Here is a 9554-nt window from a genome sequence, read left to right on the forward strand (position 1 = left end):
ACTTATTTTATGTAAAAAGGTTACACATCAGGAACAATGGCAAAATGAATCATACATATAGAAAGTACTGAGGTAGAGGTTGAGTTATTAGGAAGATTTCCCACATTAAAAATTTTCAGCCACTAATCAATTGGGTTACATCATTTCAGTTATAGAGAAATTTTGTTTACAATAATCAATCTGCCCTGAAAATGTTAATTGACACTGTGTAGCTATGTGATTGAAAATATGTAATTCCTTCCAACCAGCTTGCCAGTAGCTTCTCGAGGATCAGTGGTTCTCTCCGGGGATTTCCAGGGTTCTTCCTCCACCATTAATACTGGCTGCCATGTATAGCCTATCATGTGCTGAAAAATGACGTTAAACCCCTACAACAGCAACAACAACCTTCCAACCATTATTCCATTGTATCTATAATATTACTTGTACATGGAGACTATCAGTTATGCTAGCATTATTTTTACTGAGTACCACAATATCTTGTCCAGATGACATTTTTAAATAAAGACACTGCAATTGCAAAATGAAAACTGAGAATTAATTGTAAAAATGTGAAAATTTCAGGCTTGCTTGGTGTACTGAATATCATGAAAACATTTCCAGTTGAAAGTTCTGTGTATCTGAAATGCAGTATGTTGCCAACTGCCTAATTTCTATGTGCCTGTGTACTCGAAGAATGAGAAGGAAAAGGAAATTGAAGAAATTTTAATGTATAACCTTCATAAGCTGCAGAGAAATGTGGAATGTAAGTAATGAATATATGAAACGATAATCATCTACAGACAACACACACTCCATGGTCCTCTTATGTTACAGAGTTGCATAAAGTACCACATGGTTCTGTACACTCAAATATCATGCAACATAATGCTAGTTCATGTACTAATTCATATACTAAAGAACACTTTAAGTTCTAAGTACCCTCATGGGACACTTTCTTGTGCACAAAATAGTATGTCTGAAGTACACAAATTTTATTCATGCATGTCAGTTTGGAAATATCAACAAATTAAATATTTGTGTATCCTATGTATTGTGCATATTTTAGAATTTTTCATTTGATACACTTGTTTACATACAGTTATCCACTGTCATTGACATATATAATTGTGGGTGCCGAGTTGTTTTCTAAGAAAATAAAATAGAATTTATTCCTGTGGTCATTTGTTAATGCTAGTACCAATAACAATTTCTTTACGCAGGCGGGAATATCAGATCAACCAGGCTGAATTTAGATGATGGAAGAGAGAAAGATGTTCAAATAAACAATTGGCCGGCCATTTGTTGCAGTCACTTAATGGTAGCCAGTCACTATAGCATCTGGCATAATAGAATTTGATCACTTCACTCAAGAAGCTTACAGCTGTTAACACCTGTGCACCATCCATTACTTTCTGTAGTACAGTGGAAAATCCAGATTATGAGAAATTTGTTGAGTCTTTCTTAATAATTGTAGCCTCATATTGGTTTAGAATGTCATAGTATATAAATACTTCTGCCAGAGTTCTATTTTGATTTCATGTGATATAAATGGGTGTTTGTAAACCCCTGACTCTGTATGGGATTAAGGCTAGGGGCATCCGCATTATGTCAATCTTAGAACTGTTACATTACATCCAGCTTCTGATACACAATGAATCGCTCTCCACCTTCTATTTCTGAAAGTGTTAACAGGCATAATTAAAATCTGGCTTAGAATGATTTAATTCCTTGATACATTACAAATTTAAAATCATACCATATTCCATCTAAATTTTTTGCAATTAGGGAAAATATAGACATCAGCAGCAACTAAGATTTTTTTTTCATGTTTCTTTGTGGAGATGTAGCAGCCTAATGTACTTGATAACTGTTAGTTTATGATGCAAGTGATGAATCAGGTTTTAAAAAAAGGACATCTATGTTGTATACAACTATGCAGGAGACTGCAATAACAGATACAATTAAAATGAAACGAGATGAAAGTCTTTAAAAGTTTTTTTAAAAATTCATATAAGTGTTGAAACTGTCAGTGTCTTGACTATATTTTAAGAAGTAAGTAATTGAGAATATTATTGTTTTTATTATTGTAGTCTACAGAAGAAGAAACACAAGGATCTGGGTTCCATAATGAAAATATTCAAATGAGAAATTTAATTTACAAAAGCAATAATGGATAGAAAGGTCTTTAATTATGATGGATCTTTTTTGATAATAATTTTAAAACGAAGACAAATTTTAAAGTCAGCTTATTACAATAACTGTTTATATATTCTTGTATTCTTTACTATTTTAGCAATAATATTTTTGCATAGCAAGAATAATAATACTGATAATAAATAACAGTTTGTATTACATATTCTTTTAAATGTTCCTTAATTACTGACGTGCTTAATACCATCCCAGTAGTAATTGAAACACATTTTGAGGGTGAAGACGCTTCTGTTGAGATTGCATCATTGTGGATTATTTGGTATAAAATGATACATAAAATCCATACTCAATTTGCATGCAATTTTTATGATTCAGAAAATTGTGTTAACAGTTTCATCTCCATCCTGATTGAAGTCACCAGAGTGGTAGGTACTTTGCATAGTTTACAGTATAATGCTGAAGTTTCTTTTATCTGGAAGAGAGTCAGCTTCACACCTGTGCAGCTTATGCAAGGCATCTCACACCTATGCAGCTCATGAAAGGCATCTCACACATGTGCAGCTCATGAAAGGCATCTCACACCTGTGCAGCTTATGCAAGGCATCTCACACCTGTGCAGCTTATGCAAGGCATCTCAGTGTCCAAACACTAACCTGGATGAAACATTGCACTCACTGTTGACAACATTTTTTTCAAATTAAAAAAGTTTGCATTGATGGAACATGGTGTAGTTGGAAATGAAGGGATTTAATAAACTCTCAAGCAGATTTTAACTGTGGCAGGTAAATATTTTAAGAGAGAAAATGTGGGGTGCAATTCATTATGGTTTGGAAGCTGACTATAATATTATTTAGTTTTAGTATTGTAATATTTCAAGTTCTGCCTCACCCTCAGATACAAACTAAAATGGCAGTTACTATTTCCCACTTGTAGCAAGAAGGTATGTGAATGAACAAGGAGTAAAATTTTGCAGTCTACAAGAATTGCTGTAGAAAGCTCATACAAATCCAGACCAAAACAACTGGATTCTTGGCTTAAGATATGCTGTATCTCTGAAACCAGCAAATCTGATATAGGACGAGTTTCTGGAACTTGAACAGAATCACAGGTAACAGCAGCAGACCCCTCGTAATTAATGCCGTAACTCTGGAGATCATCCTGTGAGACAAAAGACATTTTTATTTCAACAATAGACCAAAGTATGGCATAACATTTCATTTTGTTTTTGATGAATTAAATGATGATTGAAATTGTTTTATCCTAAATAAGTACAAGTGGGTTACATGGTACATCATCAGTGACACTAATTTCTGAGACTTGATTCAATTGCAGTTAGTCAAACAGTTCATGAGAAACTATTAAAAGTAGATGCAAAGTTTTGTAAACCAAAAAAGGAAATAAAAAAACTGACTATAAAGTTCAGGAGCATATTTTGTTATTAAACTGATCCTGCAATATTTGTAAAGGGAGCATCCATTAGATTTTTCAACTTGGTTTCTATGAATGATACTGCTGCTTTAAAAGATCTCCAAAAGATGACTTTTAAAAAAGATATTCAAAATATCAGATTGTGTAATTGCACAAGTGGCCATGTTTTAGAAACTAACCTAAACATAAAGTTGTATACAATTACTGAAGTGCAAAAAGTAGGTCACAGTGACATACTTTAAGCATGATTGTGTACTACTCAGACTGCTTGCACATAGCATTTTTCATTACTACACTTGTAATACTATTTGAGATATTGGCTTAGAACAAAAGGTGTGCATTATTAAGTGTATATACCATGGTTGTTGTAAGGATGTATGCAATTAATAAAGTGAGAGCAAAGAAAGAATAATAATATTTCTATTCTAGTTACTTTATTCTGTGGTTCCCATGTAGGATTTTGCACTTGGCCTAAAATCCAAAGCTGCATTGGTGATCTGTTGTTTTCTGTCCTTAATGGTTTTCTCTTTAGTGTTTCACAAAACTGGTCTAAATGTGTCTGTAGTCTTATGTACACCAAGTGTAGAACCTGCAAGTGTAACTCATCCTCTATTTGGAGGATTCCAAGATCTTCCTTGTGGAAGAAAAGCTGGTAGTAAGTTGCAGTGCAGCATCTTCACAGCTCCCTCCATAGCTGCTCTATTCTAAAAGAAACAAATATTTACACTGTCATGCATAATTTTGTTTAAATCATAATGATCGGATGATGTCCAAGTTCTCTGTGAGCTAACCAGATAAATCTCCTTGTTCAGAATAAATGAGGATTGTACAGATAATATTAAAAAATTAAAGCTGTATAAATCTTGATGTATTTTGTTAGATTTCTATGGTAAATTTTTATGTCAAAGACTGTTAGTCCCAGTTTCTTTAGACCTTTCCTCTCCACTTTGGATATTTTGACATATCTGGGGTGTTAGGTCAGATGCTTACTATTGGGTCTGGCAAACTTAATCAACCTTACATGACCCCTACCCACATGGAATCAATAGCAAAATGAGTTATCTTCTAAGAAATTGAAAGTATAACATTTATTAGGTCTTTAATTTCTTAAAATACAAGACTAAACTATTGCATTTATGAAATTGACCTGGTTTTCATTGCTAGTCACACAAGTAGTAAGCAAATCTCACAAACTACATATCCATCACATGAGAGGTGCAATTATCCTGTGGTACCAACAAAAAACCCTTTCAAATGATGCATCAAAGATGTGGAAAATATAAATGAAAATCATATAACATTTTACCCACCCACTCCTAGCAAAAAAGATATATAATATTTAACATATTTATTCTGAGAACCACCTCCAGAAAACCTGTCACTGTTGCAGCAACCTGAAATTGGTAGTCATGTGATTCCAACAAGATCTACACTGACATTTACCTGATGAATCTGTCACTGAATTAAAGATAATGGGGACCATTTTGTGGGGCCTAGTGGTTAGAGTGTCTGCCTCAGATGCGAGAGATTGCAGGTTTGATCCCTGGCCAGGGCATCCCAAACACTTATAAGAATGGTACTAGCAGCTGCCTCAATTACTCTTGGCATTAATAGGTTAGTGTTAGGACTGGTTGGCCTGGTGTCAGAATGATGTGCCTGGGTGGAACATGATGCCCCAGTGCTAAATGTCATGATAAACTGCCACACTGCAGACATTCTAGCTATATGATTCCAATTTTTTAGGCTACATTACCAATCAAATTTACAACCACACAAAGGCATAATGAATGTTATACTCGCAGTTTCTGACAAGTTAAATCTACCTCTCAGTATGATGTGATTAGGGCTTGGTATTTAAGTTTGCCAGTCCAAGTAGTAAGCTGATGTCATGCAGTTTCAGCCATTACCAGCTTTACAAAAGTCAGTGAGTTCTGACCTCACATCCCTACATAAATGTCAGAATATCTAAAATAGGCTAGCAAAGGTCAGCGGAAACTCTGACTAGAAGACTGTAAATCAGACCTATGAACTTAAAAAAAAAATGCCATTGTGGCACTTTGGTCTTAAAGACCATATTATTTTTAACCATTCCATCTTTTAAGAATTAGCATCATGGAAAACCATTATGTTCAAATGTTCATATTTGTTGTGAAAATCCACACAATGACTATGCTGCTAGAATGAGAGATACAATATGTCCTGCCTGATTTAAGATGTTACGATGTGTTATGACCAGCATGAATGATATCTTTGTCTTTTTCTCATAAAATTATTTGTTTATGCCTTTTTAAACAGTCAGTTACTGGAGAACCAGTCATTGTTTTTCTTGCAAACATGTTCATGTCATAAATATTTTCAAGGAATGTTTGTGTTTCTCAAATGTAAGATTTTTTTCTGAATTATGACTGATTGTGATATTTTATTTAGATGTTTGATATTGTTTAGTGGGAAGGACTAATGAAGATTCAGCTGGACTGTAAATTTCTCAATGAACTAGTCATTCTAGCTACAAGGAATTTTTCTAATGAATTCTATTCCTGAATGTATATGATGTCCCCAGCTTTTTTCTTATAGCTTGTGGAGAGGGTATAATATACATGTCTATCTTTCCATCAGAATTTCCCTTCCACTTTATAATTTTAATTTTCGAGATTGATTGATATCACTTGATCTGTGGACATGATTACTAGGTGTGTCATGTACTTCACCTGGTGGAGCAATCTTCAAGGTCGGTGCTTAAAATATTATGACTTTTCCTGTCAATAAGCTGTTGGAGATTATTGGGTCAAACTTGGTATACCTTTCTAAAATCATAAGAGGGTGTCGTTTACCACACTGTGTGATCTGCCTATAAAGTCAAAGTCATGGCTTAGGCATTCTTTAAAAATATTAAGTTCTCCATTGTCCATCTGCCTTAGAACTTATTTACATACAGATGTTGTACCTTTGATTGTGCACACTGTCCTGTAATAAATGGACAACTCATGGGATCCCTGTGCTGTAACATGTATTCTGCAACCCACGTATTTTCCCCACCTTTGCCCAAGCGCACTCTTTTAGGAAGTCCATACTTCTGGACAGCTTCCACAAAGGCATTATGTACAGTTTGAGCATTGTTGCTGTTGCTTACTTTTAGATAAAGAGGCAATCTTGAATAACCATAGCCATGGATGATAAAGCGCCATCTAAATTAAGAAGCAATATAACAATGTTGAGGGTAGTGTTCCACCTGCATCAGGTAACTAATGTCTAATATCTTTTCAAGATGTATATCAGATTTTTATATTAATGTAATATTAGATTTTTTATAATTTTGTAATATTAGATTTCTAACTTTTTGTATCTTAGTGACATTGTTTTCACCCCATAACTATTCAGAATCTAATTGTCATAAACTAAATCATTTTTAATGTATCATTTGAACAATAGTATACACATGATAAGAGGAAAGCAGTAATCCAATAAAATGTTGAACCAAGAAGAAAGTCATTGTAGACATTTGGACAGAAATATACATACTATTGTCACTATGGTAATTGTTATTCGCTCTTGCTTCAGTATTATTATTCTTTATTCTCTCATTAAAAGGTTTATTTTTAGAATGCAGTCACATGGATCAATAATTTACTCTGGTACAATTTGGGTAGATGTTATATGAATTTAAGTTATAAACTAAAATAGATTTTTCATACCGCACAAGCTTATGATTCCTATCAATGTGCCATAAAAATTGTGGGCCACTGACGTTGTAGGTCCTCATTTGTACTTGACAGGTTGTAATGAATAATCTTCTGAAAATAACTCCCTGTGGATCAACATTCAGCATAGCCTGTCTAATTCTGTATTCTTGAAAACGGTGTCCCTGGGAAAGCAACATTGCAGAGATGGTGCAGTATCCAACAAAAGGAAACTCAGTTGTCAGTTGTTTTTTTTACTTCTTGATCAAGTTTCTCATCACAGAGTGGACTATATGTCTGTCTGACTTTCAAATGTAACTGGCTTAGTCTTCGCTCCACTGTTCATTTGCTAACACCCACCATATTTGCCATCTCCTTTACTTTGAAACTATTTTGAATAAAGAACTCGAGAGTTTGTGATGGTATGTAAATCGCAGTACGACCCAAGAAACCATACTCGACTTCAGGTTTAGGGATTTCATCATTAATATTTCTATCAAGACAGACAAATTCAAGTGCTTGTTCTGCACAATTTAAACTTTCTTCAATGTCTGTAAATTGAGATAATTGCACGATCATTGATATGGCTACTTCTAAGTTTGTTGTCAGATTTTGGGTTCTATTATTTTCCATGCACTGTGCAAGTAAACAAAGTTTCAGATGTAGCAACTCCTTCATTTCAGACACTGCTACTGCACCATTATTAGATCTAATTTACAAAATGTTGAAATCAAAAGAGAGAAAAAAATGTTAATTTCATATATTAATGGCTTTAAATAGCACACCAAAAATAAAGAAAGAAAATTTGATGCATAGGAAGATGTCCATGCATAAATACTTTGTTTGATAGATGATGTATGTCTTTAAAACCTGATTTAACAACAGTATATCCATAAAGATCTACTTCCTACCTTCATAAATAATTTGTACTGATATATTAAAATCATCTGTTCACACAGATTATTTTTTGATAATACTCTAAATGGTCTTTATTGACAGGCTTTACCATTTTAATGGAGCTCACACCTGTTACAGAACCACATCATAATATATGCTATGCCTTTTTTGAGTTTTCCTTCGATTTCCAACTAGCATGCGAGAAAAGAATGAGATGTATCAAATACTTGTAAGTCTACTGAACCTTTTTTATTAGCCCAATAAAGTGCCTTCCCCCCAAATCTGTACTGATACTGATGAACAATATGTGGGTCTGATGTGACCTGATCATTTAAATGTCCAATTTTTCTGCATGCAAATCTTTCCGTAACAAACCTGTGTACACTTGAGACACATACCGGTAATTGGTAACAGCCATATCAAGTGCGAAATTCAAAATGGACACAATACTGATGGTTGCGCTATTCCAGGTGGATTTACAAGTCATCATACATATGATTTGCTCCAGAAATATAATGTACATGTCACCATAAGAACCCTTCAGCTGATGGTAGCTGCACAGCCATGAGAAATGCCAGTAAGTGTATAAAATGTACACTAATGTGTGCAGCCAAATTTGGATGCATATAACTGCAGCTTTTAATGACTAGGTGATATCAGCCCCACACCCAAAAGTCAGTCTCATCATGGGTGAAGGGCTGATTTATCTGCCTACTTTTTTATCACAACCTTTCACCGGTTATAAATAATAATAATGAAAACCTCTTTTGCTTCAATATATCATCACAGTCATGTCTGTGTTAAACATGATAACAGTACTTTTTAAATTTGGTCTTTGTTTTTACATATGCATTATTTGTATCACCTAATTATTAGTTTCTATGGCTTTACCTGTTCATGACCATACCACGTCATCATCCGCATTATAAACATTTTTGAGGAAAATTGATTGAGTACTTCACTATATTATTTTAACAAGTGTTTGCTGGAACACAAACAAAATCATTATAATTCAAAACACTTTAAATGGTGTGTATGACAAAATGATTATGAGAGAAAAATACAAATGTCAGACTCTCATGGGAAAACTAAGTAATATAAATGGAAAAAATGTGCATGATACAGTTATGATAAAAGATAAGACTACAGATTAAAACAAACCTCAAAATACTCAATGCAAAAGGTGCATAAATTGTATTTATAATGTAATTATAATTACAAAACCAAACAATGCAACCAGAAAATAAACCAAAAGAAACTGTAGAAAGAAGCTTTATTCAATCATGAAAGAATAAATTGCATGCTGAAAATTCACTGGAAATGAATGTCCAATAAATGATAAAAAGTTTGTTTGACACAACATCAACAAATTCTTAATTTAAAGAAGAATATCATATACTTCCCTTAAAAGACTTCTAA

General features: G+C 33.7%; 1 pseudogene; it reads right to left on the reverse strand.

Moving 5' to 3' along the window:
• Nucleotides 1–1605: 1605 nt before the first annotated feature.
• LOC149798840 (uncharacterized) lies at nt 1606–7916 on the reverse strand (annotated as a pseudogene).
• Nucleotides 7917–9554: the final 1638 nt, after the last annotated feature.

Source organism: Sinohyriopsis cumingii, chromosome 5 (genome assembly GCF_028554795.1).
Source record: "Sinohyriopsis cumingii isolate HCF-2022 chromosome 5, ASM2855479v2, whole genome shotgun sequence".
NCBI lineage: Eukaryota > Metazoa > Mollusca > Bivalvia > Unionida > Unionidae > Sinohyriopsis > Sinohyriopsis cumingii.